Source organism: Urocitellus parryii, chromosome 3 (genome assembly GCF_045843805.1).
Source record: "Urocitellus parryii isolate mUroPar1 chromosome 3, mUroPar1.hap1, whole genome shotgun sequence".
Lineage (NCBI taxonomy): Eukaryota > Metazoa > Chordata > Mammalia > Rodentia > Sciuridae > Urocitellus > Urocitellus parryii.
Genome location: NC_135533.1, coordinates 2,886,366 through 2,899,544, shown reverse-complemented (window position 1 = coordinate 2,899,544; position 13,179 = coordinate 2,886,366). Strand labels below are relative to the sequence as shown.

General features: G+C 42.7%; 1 protein-coding gene across 1 annotated transcript in view; it reads right to left on the bottom strand.

The window, feature by feature from the left end:
- Dpp6 (dipeptidyl peptidase like 6) overlaps positions 1–13,179 on the bottom strand; it is a 600,350-nt gene that overhangs the window by 265,772 nt on the left and 321,399 nt on the right. The gene's annotated exons all lie outside the window — the stretch shown is intronic.

The window sequence follows — 13,179 nt, the reverse complement described above, 5'->3', positions numbered from 1 at the left end:
TAGCATCCTTGTTGTCATTTCCAGGTGCATCTGCAGCCACTGGAGGGCACTGTTCCACAGACTGCGGGAGCTCTGATCTGCCAACTGCATCTCTCCAGGCCAGCTAGTGGGGACGGTTCTGCTGGACTCATCCTTTACTGTCTGTATTACTTATTCATACGTCAAGAACAGTGGGTTTTAATCTCAGTCCTTCACGTGAAGACTGACACATCAATCTGTTGTCTCAGACATCTGCAGACCTCGGTTTCTCTACAAAAAATAACCCCAAAAAACCTGCGTGTTTGTGAATTTTTTCTCCCCAATAGGATTCTGATCTTGAATGCTGTGCCTATTACTGTCACAGTTTTCTTGAAATGCTCCTTTATCGAGATGCTCTGGCTGTTGGTTTCTGAATGCTTAGCTGAAGTCAGGCAGCAACACCAGGCTGCAGAGCAGAGCTGGGCCCTTCTGGCACTGTTTACTGCGGCCGAGGCTGTGCGCCTGCCAAGGGCGTCCAGTCAGGCCACCTGGTCTGCCTCAGGCAATGAGAAGAGCATGGTGTGGTGCACTGCAGGAGAAGAATCAGCGCTGGGAGGTAGTGGCTGCTCAGGCAGCAGGCACAGACCAGGGATGGAGTCCATCGACTTCAAGCACCTGCCCCCTGTTTCCTGACGTCACCTGGTCTGACCTCTGCGTGCCAGTGAGCCCTTGCTGGGTAGGCAGGGAGCCAGCAAGGACAGGCACCAAGGGAGGTTCACAGGGAGCCCTCTGGTGCTGAGTCCAGGGCCAAGACTGAAGGCTGCCGGTGTCTGGAGGTTCTGCCACAGCGAGGGCACCCCGAGTTCCCATTCCCAGTGCTTTCCCCTGGAAAAGACACAGAGGGAGCAGGGCGGCTGGCACTCACAGGGTCCAGAGCCACGCGGCGTCTGTGGCAGCCATCTGCTGCCCACCAGGCAGAAGCCTCGAAGGACAAGTTCAAGTTTCCTGATTGTGAACATTAAAGCTTGATGATCCTCAAACTTCGACTATGATAAAGCCGCCCCGAGCCTGTGACGTCGTTAATCTTCACACTCTTCTCCTTCTCCCAGCTGCTCTGGATACACCACTGTCAGGGCCACTGCCTTGAAGCACAAGCTTCCCCAGGACAAAAGCGCCCTGGGCGCCTTCCTGTGATCTACGGCACAGAACCACCCCTGACTTGACGTTCAGTGCACGTGACTTGGCTCCAGATCAACTCAGAAGCTTTATCTTCCACAAGTCTTCTTCACAGAAATGTTGAAAATTCAGACAAAATTCACATAAAAACGTCACCATCCGAAGCATTTTAAAGCACATGGTCCAGTGTGCTTTAGTGTGTCCACACAGCCCGCCAGTGTCACCTCCCATCGTAACACCTTCCTCCTGCTTCCTGCAGCCCCCTGGCTAATGTCCTCCTGTGACGTGCCTTCCTTCTGAGGCTCCAGCCCTTTGACTCACCTACATGCTGAGGGTGAGCTGCCACCCCAAAACCAAGGGAGTGGTGTCTCTCATGTGGCCCCTGATAGCAATGCCACACACACCTGTGCTGTACAACCTGTTGGGGAATCTCACCAGGTCCCGGGTACCCCACGAGGGAACCACTGGACGCTCCCCCGCAGTCCCCTTGGGGTTCCCTGCATGCCCTGCTGTTGGAACAACTTTCCGTTGACGGCTAACAGAGGGCAGCTATGGGCAGCTCCGAGGGCTTGAAGAATCTGCACTCCTTCAGGCCTGATAGGACGGCCTGCTCCTGATGGGAACAGGATGGGGTGCTCTGCTCTAGCGAGCCGTCAGTGACACCACATCCCGAGCACTTGTGGTCAGCGTGGCCAAGCTGCCAGGCCAGGAAACTGATGGCCAGGAGCTTCAGGAATGGAACTTCTACCATAGAAACCCCCTCCCCTAGGGACAAAGACCCTTCCTGATGATCCAATATCTAGAGCACCCTCATAGTGTGGTGACCTTAGGCATACGATGATGGGCTCACGGATACTGTCTGCTCGTCGTGTATGATTGATGGCACGCCCCACTGGGACCCTGTAACCATTGTGTGCATCCCAAAAATAAACTGAGCTACTGGACGGCGACCTGAGGCGGGTCTCCAGCCAGTTCTCTCACCAGCTCCCGGAGTCTGGGTGTTGGTTCCGCGTCTCTACCCCCAGGGACAAGGTGGCCGAGCAACAGTTGTTCAGAACCACAGCACCCGGTCGCTCCTGCCACGAGGCACCCCAGCTGTGTGGATGCTGAGCCCTGTGAGTCCTCCCAGCCAACCCTCAGCCTGGATAAAGCACATTCTGAAATGTTTGCAAATGAAAAAATAGAACATGAGAGACTCTTCCAAATCACAGAACCCGCGTAGATCCAAGACGGTGGACTAGAGATGGCGTTCCTGGCTGCCCCATGGTGTGACAAGCAGACAGGCAGCTTCTCAGCAAGGTGGGTGAACAAAATAATCCAGGGGACTTTACTGGAATTGAAAACTGGACATTCACAGCAGACTGGGGACACAGGAGGCTGGAAATAATAAGAAAGAAATCCCCAGTCCCACAGCCACTGCCCCAGGTAGGCCGGAAGCTCCAGCTGGAGCACTCCCTCTGAGAGCCAGAGTGGAGGGATAAGGGAATTAGAGGAACAGCACAGTGTCTGGGTACAGAGCACACAGAGACAAGAGTGTTTAGGGACCAAGGACACTGCCTGGCCAACCCGGAAGATGTGCTGCACAACATCCAGGTGTGGGGAGAGAAGCCACCCTCTCTCCAGGCGGCCTGCGGGGGACTAAGAAAGGAAACATTTGGCACCACTGCGCCGGGGGACCAGCAGCCGAGGGAGCCAATTCCTGGCAAACCACAGTTGGGCCTGAAATACAGGCCAATCAACACATGGTGCAGGACCAAGAGTGCGCTGAAGTGACCAGGAGGAAATCAAACATGGAGAGAGGTTGACATAGGAGACAACCGGTCGCAGAAACCCACTCCGCTGACCTCTGTCCTTCCCATCCAACTGCCTGCAGGACCTGCTGGGAGAGAAATGGACCATCTGGCCAGGAACTCAGAAGGGTAAGGGGTGGGAGAAATGATTTGGAGACTGAACCTGAGAAAAGGAAATGTGGGGTCTGCAGGTGACACCACAGGAGTGGAACCCAGGGAAGACCCCTGGGGTAGAGTCTTCCAGCAGGGACCAGCAAGTACTGGGCACTGGAGGTGCACTGATTTAAAATCTCCAGACCAACTGGCATTCAGCAAAGAGCCTGGAGCCCACCTAAGCCTAAACCTTGCCTCCAGGAATCCCACCTACAGGATCACCTCTCTGCCTCCAGCAAGCCAGAGGGAGGAGCACCAGCTCCTAGAACCATTGAGAAGAGAAAATGAGAAATCTTTTGAACTCCTCCAACAAAAGATTCTTTAACTTTCCATCAAGGTTCCATTTCTATTCTTTTTAAATTCTTTTTCATGGTTTAACTATGACCTTAAGGATACACAGACATTTACACAGTTTCCTATTTTTTTTTTTATTTCTCACCTCTAGCATTTTTGAAGCCAGTTATTGTTACATGGGTTAGTTTTTTGTGAACTAGGATGTTTGATTAGTATATTTTAATTTTGTTTTGTAGTCTTTATTTTTAATTTTTTTGAAAATTGCATATATATATTTTTTTTTCCTACCTATCTGTTTCCCTTGATTCTCTCTTTTCTTCTGAGGACAGCCAGTCTGTATTGTTCTTTCACTCTTGCTTTAATCTTTTTACTTGGTCTTTCCTCTTCCTCCCTCAAATCATCACATCTCATCCCTGTCCACCATCTGAAAATGTAAAACCTTTTACAAAATTGCTGTTTTTATCAGGGGCAACGAATGACCATATCATTTCTGTCTATTGTGATAATTAACATCTGGTTGATGTGGTATACTGTTTGCATGGGCTGTGGTTATCATCTGTCTCTCCCTAACAGTGAGGTACTGGAATCCTCAGACATCCTAACTCCACGGGGTAGAAACTCTACTGCCTCTGATCCATACTGCCAAAGGGGTAGACACACAGACGACCTGAAACCGCAGGGTAACAAACTGCCCCAACAAACCAAGAGACTCCAATAACAGTATCCATCAAGATCCCAGTGGAAGACGGGTCAGAGGAGGAGCTTAGAATGTACCCAGTTAAACTGACCTGTGACGTAGAGGATGGTATAAAGGAGAAAATAAAGGAAACAAAAGATCACTTCAATAAAGAAAGAGATCCTGGATAAAAAACACAAATAAAGGAAGGAGACAATAAACCAAGACTAGACCACACAGAAGACAGAACCCCAGCCAATGAAGACAAAATATATAATCTTGAAAACAGAGGTGACCATGGAGAGAAGATGTTAAGAAATCGTGAACAGAAATTCCAGGAATTATGGGATAACATGAAAAGACCAAATTTAAGATTTATCAGGATAGATGAAGGTGCAGAGATACAAACCAAAGGGATGCACAATCTTTTCAATGAAATAATCTCAGAAAATTTCCCAGATGAAAAAGCAATCATGAAATTCATCTGAAAAAATAAGAGACCCAGAATAGCTAAAGCAATCCTTAGCAGGAAGAGTGAAGCAGGTGGTATCACAGTACCAGACCTTAAACTATACTACAGAGCAACGGTAACAAAAACAGCACGGTAATGGCACCAAAACAGACTGGTAGACCAATGGTACAACCCACAAAATGACAACTGCCTTATATTAGACAAAGGTGAAAAAAAATGCACTGGAGAAAAGACAGCCTCTTCAACAAAGGGTGCTGGGAAAACTGGAAATCCATATGCAACAAAATGAAATTAAACCCCTGTCTCTCACCATGCACAAGACTTAACTCAAAATGGATCAAGGACCTAGGAATTAAACCAGAGACTCTGCGTCTAATAGAAGAAAAAGTAGGCCCTAATCTTCATCATGTGAAATTAGGCCCCAACTTCCTTAATAAGACTTCTATAGCACAAGAATTAAAACCAAGAGTCAATAAATGGGATGGAATCAAACTAAAAAGTTTCTTCTCACCAAAAGAAACCATCTCTGGGGTGAACAGAGAGCCTACAGAATGGGAGCAAATCTTTACCCCTCACACATCAGACAGAGCGCTAATCTCTAGGGTATATAAAGAACTCAAAAAGCTAAACACCAAAAAACAAAAACAAAAACAAATAACCCAATCAACAAATGGGCCAAGGACCTGAACAGATACTCCTTAGAAGAGGACATACAATCAATCAACAAACACATGAAAAAAATGCTCATCATCTCTAGCAATCAGAGAAATGCAAATCAAAACTACCCTAAGATATCATCTCACTCCAGTCAGAATGGCAGCCATTATGAGGACAAACAACAATAAGTGTTGGTGAGGATGTGGGGAAAAGGCACACTCATACACTGCTGGTGGGGCTGCAAATTGGTGCAGCCAATATGGAAAGCAGTATGGAGATTCCTTGGAAATCTGGGAATGGAGCCACCATTTGACCCAGCTATCCCTCTTCTTGGACTATACCCAAAGGACTGAAAAACAGCATACTACAGGGACACAGCCACGTCATTGTTTATAGCAGCAGAATTCACAATAGCTAAACTGTGGAGCCAACCTAGATGCCCTTCAGTGGATGAATGGATAAAAAAAATGTGGGATATATACACAATGGAATTTTCCTCAGCAATAAAAGAGAATAAAATCATGGCATTTGCAGGTAAATGGATGGTGTTGGAGAAGATAATGCTAAGTGAAGTTAGCCAATCCCCAAAAAACAAATGTTTTCTCTGATATAAGGAGGCTGACTCATAATGGGGTAGAGAGGGATACATGGAACGAACAGATGAATTCTAGATAGGAAAGAGGGGAAGGAGGGAAAGGGAAGAGGCAGGGGATTAGCAAGGATGGTGGAATGTGATAGACATCATTATCCAAAGTATATGTATGAAGACTCAAATTGGGTGTCAACATACTTTATATATAAACAAATAGAAAAATTGTGCTCTCTATGTGTAATAAGAATTATAATGCAAAAAACCCACAAAGTACATGTATAAAGACATGAATTGGTGTGAACATATTTTATACAAAGATATGAAAAATTGTGCTCTATATGTGTAATAAGAACTGTAATGCATTCCGCTGTCATGTATTTTAAAAAAATAAAATAAATAAAACTAAAAAAAAGATAAAAATAGAAAATCAAATATAGGAGGCTTACAGGACTCCAAATGCACAAAATTACAACAGATCCACACCAAGACGCATCATACTGGAAACACCTAGAATACAGAATAAGGATAGAATTTTAAAGACAGAAGAATATCAGATCACATGTAGGGGGAAACCAATAAAGATCTCAGCTGATTTCTCAACCCAGACCCTCAAAACTAGAGGTCCTAGAATTACATATACCAAGCTCTAGGATAAAACGGATGCCAACTAAGAATCCTATATCCAGCAAAATTAAACTTCAGATTTGAAGATGAAATAAAAACCTTCCATGATAAACAAAAATTAAAATAATTTGCAACAAGAAACCCTGCACTTCAGAATATTCTCAACAAAATATTCCATGAAGATGAAATGAAAAAAAGTGAAACCAGTAAAGGGAGGAACTACCCTAAAGGAATAGTCAATCAATGAAGAAACTAATTCAGATTAAAACTAGAAATAAACCAAAATGACCAGGAACACAAACCATATCTCAATAATACCCTTGAACATTAATGGCCTAAACTCATCAATGGAAAGACATAGACGGGCAGATTTGATTAGAAAACAGGACTCAACAATATGCGGTCCTCACGAGAGTCACCTCACGGGTAAAGCCACCCACAGAGTGGAGGTGAAAGGGCGGGGAAAAACATATCACTCACGTGGATTGAGTAAACAGGCAGGGGTTTCTATCCTCATATCAGATAAGGTGGACTTCAAGCCAAAATTAATCAGAAGGGACAAAGAAGGACAATTCACACTGCATAAATGTATTATACATCGACAAGACCTAACAATCATAAATATTCCCCGAACAATGGAGCATCTACATACATCAAACAAACCCTTCTCAACTTCAAGAGTCAATTAGACCATGGTACATTAATACTGGGTTATTTTAACACAGCCCTCTCAGTACTGCATAGATCTTCTACACAAAAACAAACTATAGAACTAAATAATACAATCAATAATTAAGACTTAACAGATATATAGAATATTCTATCCATCAATTAGCAAATACACTTTCTTCTCAGTAGCACATTGATCCTTCTTTAAAACAGACCATATCTTATGCCATAAAGCAATTCATAGCAAATACAAAAAAATTACAGATAATACCCTGCATCCTATCAGATCATAATGGAATGAAATTAGAAATTTATGATAGAATAAAATAGAAGCAATTCTATAAATAATATGCTATTGAATGATGAAGGGATAACAGAAGAAATCAGGGATAAAATAAAAAAATATTTAGAGGTAAATAAAAATAGTGATACAACATATCAAAATCTCTGGAACACCATGAAGGCAGTGCTGAGTTACGGAAAGTTCAGTGCATGGAGCTCATTCATTAAAAGAATAAAAAGTCAATGAATAAAAGACCACATTACATCTCAAAGCCCTAGAAAAAGAACAAATCAACACCAAAAGCAATAGAAGATAGGAAATAATCAAAATCAGAGCTAAAATCAATGAAATTGAAACAAAAGAATCAATTCAAAAATTGAAAAAATAAAAAGTTGTTCTTTGAAAACATAAATAAAATTGATAAACCCTTAGCCATGCTAACAAGAGGAAGAGAGAGAGAAAAACTCAAACTACTAAAATTCATGATGAAAAAGGAAATATCACAATGGACACTACTGAAATACAGAAGGTAATTAGAAACTATTTTGAAAATTTATACTACAATAAAATAGAAAATCTTGAAGACATCAACAGATTTCTAGAGAAATGTGATCTACCCAAACTGAACCAGAGGCACATACACAATTTGAACAGATCAAGCAATGAAATAGATGATGTCATCAAAAACCTACCAATAAAAAAAAAGTTCAGGACCAGACAGATTCTCAGCAGAGTTCTACAAGACCTTCAAAGAAGAATTAACACCAATACTTCTCAAATTTTACCATGAAATAGAAAAGGAGGGAACCCTTCTAAATTCATTCTATGAAGCTAGTATCACTCTGATACCAAAACCAAATAAAGACATTAAGGAAAGAAAATTTCAGACCAATATCCCTGATGTGATATAGACGCAAAAATTCTCAATAAAATTCAGGCAAATCACATATAAAAACATATTAAAAAGATAGTGCACCACGATCAAGTGGTATTCATCCCAGGAATGCAGGGTTGGTTCAATATACAGAAAATAATAAATGTAATATTTACATCAGTAGACTTGAAGACAAGAATCATATGATCATCTCAATAGATGAAGAAAAAGCATTTGACAAAATACAGCACCCCTTCATGTTCAAAACTAGGGATAGTAGGAACATACCTCAACATTGTAAAAGCTATTTATGTTAAACTCAAGACCAATATCGTTCTAAATGGGGAAACATTTCCTCTAAGAACTGGAACACGACAAGGATGCCCTCTTTTGCCATTTCTATTTAATATCCTCCTTGAAATTCTAGCCAGGGTAATTAGAAGAAAGAAATTGAAGGGATATAAATAGGGAAAGAAGAACTCAAACTATTACTATTAGCCAATGACATGATTCTATATTTAGAAGATCCCAAAAATTCCACCAGAAACATTCTGGAACTAATAAATTGACAAAGTAGCAGGATATAAAAACAACACCTATAAATCAAATAAGTTCCTATACATTAGTGATGAATCTACTAGAAGAGAAATTAGGAAAACTACCCCATTTACAATAGCCTAAAAAACATTAAAATATTTGGGAATCAATCTAACAAAAGAGGTGAAAGACCTCTACAATGAAAACTACAGAACACTAAAGAAAGAAAATTGAAGAAGACCTTAGAAGATGGAAAGATCTCCTGTGTTCTTGGATAGGCAGAATTAACATTGTTAAAATGGCCATACTACCAAAACTATTAAATAGATTTAATTCAATTCCTATTAAAATCCCAATGACATTCTTCACAGAAATAGAAAAAGCAGTCATGAAATCATTTGGAAAAATAAGAGACCCAGAATAGCCAAAGCAATCCTGAGCAAGAAGAGTAAAGCAGGAGGCATCACAGTACCAGACCATAAATTATACTACAGAGCAATAGTAACAAAAATGGCATGGTATTGGCACCAAACCAGATATGTAGACTAATGGTACAGAATAGAAGACACAGAGAAAAACCCACATAAATACAGTTATCTCATGGTAGACCAAGGTGCCAAAAACATTCACTGGAGAAAAGATAGCCTCTTCAACAAATGGTGTTGGGAAAACTGGAAATCCATATGCAGCAAAATGAAATTAAGCCCCTGTCTTTCATCATGCACAAAACTCAACTCAAAGTGGATCAAGGACCTTGCAAGAGCAATTAGAAGCAAGAAAGTCAGAGATCCTGTGCCTACTAGAAGGAAAAGTAGGCCCAAATCTCCCTCATGTCAGATTAGGCCCCAACTTCCTTAACAAGACTCTGAAAGTGCAAGAAATAAAATCAAGAACCAATAAATGGGATGAATTCACACTGAAAAGCTTCTTCTCAGCAAAAAAAAAAAAAAAAAAAAAAAGAAGAAAAAAAGAAAAAGAAAAAGAAACAATCAGTGAGGTGAATAGAGAGCCTACAGAATGGGAGCAAATCTTTACCACATACACATCAGATAGAGAGCTAATCTCCAGGATATATAAAGAACTCAAAAAACTTAACCCAAAGAAATGAATAACTCAATCAATAATGGGCTAAGGAACTAAACAGATACTTCTCAGAAGATGATATAATAATTGATCAACAAGTATATGAAAACATGTTCAACATCTCTAGCAATTAGAGAAATGCAAATCAAAATGACCCTAAGATTTCATCTCACTCCAGTCAGAATGGCAGTTATCAAGAATACAAGCAACAATAAGTGTTGGTGAGGATGTGGGGAAAAGGTACACTCATACATTGCTGGTGGGACTGCAAATTGGTACAAACAATATGGAAAGCAGTATGGAGAGTCCTCAGAAAACTGGAAATGGAACCACCATTTGACCCAGCTTCCCACTCCTTGGTTCATATCCAAAGGACTTAAAAACAGCATACTACAGGGACACAGCCACATCAATGTTTATAGTAGCACAATTCACAATAGCTAAACTGTAGAACCATCCTAGATGCCCTTCAATAGATGAATGGGTAAAGAAACTGTGGCATATATACACAATGGAATATTACTCAGCATTAAGAGAGAATAAAATCATGGTATTTGCAGGTAAATGGATAGAGTTGGAGAATATCATGCCAAGTGAAGTTAGCCAATCCCCCAAAATCAAAGGCTGAATGTTTTCTCAGATAAGTGGATGCAGATCCATATGGGGGTGGGTGGGGGAGCATGGGAGGGATTGAGGAACTTTGGAGAGGGCAAAGGGGAGGGAGTGGAATGGAGGGGATCTGCGGTAGGAAAGATGATGGAATGAAATGGACATCATTACCCTTCGTACATGTATGAAGACATGAAAGGTGGGACTCTACTTTGTGTACAACCAGAGACATAAAAAATGTGCTCTATATGTGTACCATGAACTAATATGCATTCTGCTATCATGTATAACAAATTAGAACTAATCCCACTCCTTGGTTTATACCCAAAGAACTTAAAATCAACAAACTACAGTAATGCAGCCACATCAATGTTTATGGTAGCTCAATTCATAATTAATTATTTTAAAAAAGAAGAAAAAGTAGGTCCATATCTTGACCATGTTGGCTTAGGACCTGACTTCCTTAACAAGACTTCTAAAGTGCAAGAAGTAAAATAAATAATTATCAAATGGGACTGTATCCAACTAAAAAGCTTGTCCTCAGCAAACAATCAATAGTGTGGCGAGAGAGACTGTCGAATGGGAGAAAATCTTTACCACATGTACCTCAGATAGAGCATTAATCTCTGGGACATATAAAGGACTCAAAAAATTTACCACCCAAAACCCAAATATCTCAATCAATAAATGGGCAAAGGAATTGAAGACACTTCATGGAAGAATAATTGATCCACAAATATATGAAAAAATGTTCAACATCTCTATCAATTAGAGAAAGGCAAATAAAAACTACTCTGAGATTCCATCTCACTACAGTCAGAATGTCAATCATTAAGAATACAATCAACAATTAGTGTTGGTGAGGATGTGGGGAAAAGGCACACTCATACATTGCTGGTGGGACTGAAAATTGGTGCAACCATTATGGAAAGCAGTAAGGAGATCCCTCAGAAAAGTTGAAATGGAATCACCATTTGGCCCAGCTATTCCACTCCTTGGTTTATACCCAAAGGACTTAAAATCAATATACTACAGTAATGCAGTCACATCAATGTTTATAGTAGCTCAATTTACAATAGCTAAAATACGGAACCAACCTAGGTGCCTTTCAACAGATTAATATATAAAGAAGATGTGGTATATACATTATGGAATATTACTCAGACTTAAAGAAGAATAAAGTTATGGCATTTGCCATAAATGGATGGAACTGGAGAGTATTATGCTAAGAAGTGTAATAAGCCAATCCCCAAAAACAAAAGGCTGAATGTATGATCTGATATGTAATTCACAATAAGGGGGAGAAGAATAGAGGTATTTTGGACAAGACCCAGGAGGGTGAAGGGAGGAGGGGGGTATGAGGATCGGAAGGATAATAGAATGAATCACCCATTATTACCCTAAGTGCACATATGATTACATGACCTGTGTAACTTGACATCACGTACAACCAGACAAGTGAGAAGTTATACTCCATTGATGTATAATGTGTCAAAATGCATTCTATTGTCATGTATGACTAATGAGAATAAAGAATATATTAATTAGGGGCTGGGGTTATAGCTCAGGAGTAGAGTGCTTGCCTCGTACATGTGAGGCACTGGGTTCGATCCTCAGCACCACATAAAAATAAATAAAATAAATAAAGATATTGTGCCTATCTTAATATATATAAATTAAAAAGCCACAGAGTGGGGGAAGGTCAGTGAGGGTGCAGACGGGGCAAATGACCAGGTGTCGTCACTGCCAGAGCTGGGGTGTGGCTACCTGGGGGTCCATGCCTCCATTCTCTAATTTAAAAAATGAGTTCGTTTATTTAAAAAGTAAAAATAAATGAAAGGCCAACGGGATATCCCAAAGATGCTCTAAGCTCCTAAGTTGGAACAGTGCAGGGAGAGGTCCGTGAGCCAGGCTCCCCTGCACTCCTGCACCAGGCCGCGGCTCCCGTGGCCCGTCGGATGGGCAGTTAGGGACTGTGCCCACTGGCACACGGGCTCACTCCTGCTCACGGCAGTGAAGTTGGCTGGTGTCGTGAACAGGAAGCAGGAGCCCAGCTCCGGGAACAGCCCCTGCAGCCTACGGACACCATGGGCACAGAGGGCAGAGATGCTGCCCTGAGCGGCCCACACGACTGGGACCTGCTGCTTGTGTCCACGGGCGCTGGCTCAGCGACCTACGGAAGACCTGCTCTACCCCGTCTCCTCCAACCTGTGCAGCTTCCTGCCCAACCCACGAGCCTGCTCCTCCTTTTCCAGAGCCCCAAGTTTGTCAAGGGGTTCAGCAGGTCCAGAGCAAAACATTGTCCTCCCTGACCTCCGCAGGGTCAGAAGGGCGGTCCCTCCACCAAGCTCCGGCCCTAGATGGACGGGGAGGGTCTGACCTGTCACTGTTGGTCACGCAGCTGCTGCTTTCTGCCTCTGCGGAGGAGCGTCCCAGGTGGCCGGGGCAGCAGGGGCCTGGCTCAGAGGTCTTCAGGCAGGTGACACGTGCTGGGTGAGCGCTCTGCCGCTGCCCCGCCCTGGCCCAGGCCGGCTGTGTGTGAGAAAGGCCCATGGGGTTTCAGTGCCCTCCCTGTTGCCAGTGCTGCGAGGTGGGTGGCTGTTTCTGCGGGTGGTGACCTTGTGAGGCAGCCCTGGTCCTGGGCTAGAGGAGGAGCACACTGGGCTCCCGTCCCTCCCAGGTGTGGAGCTGGGCGTTGCTCTAGCTGCGGTGACCCTCAGCGGGAGGCTGGA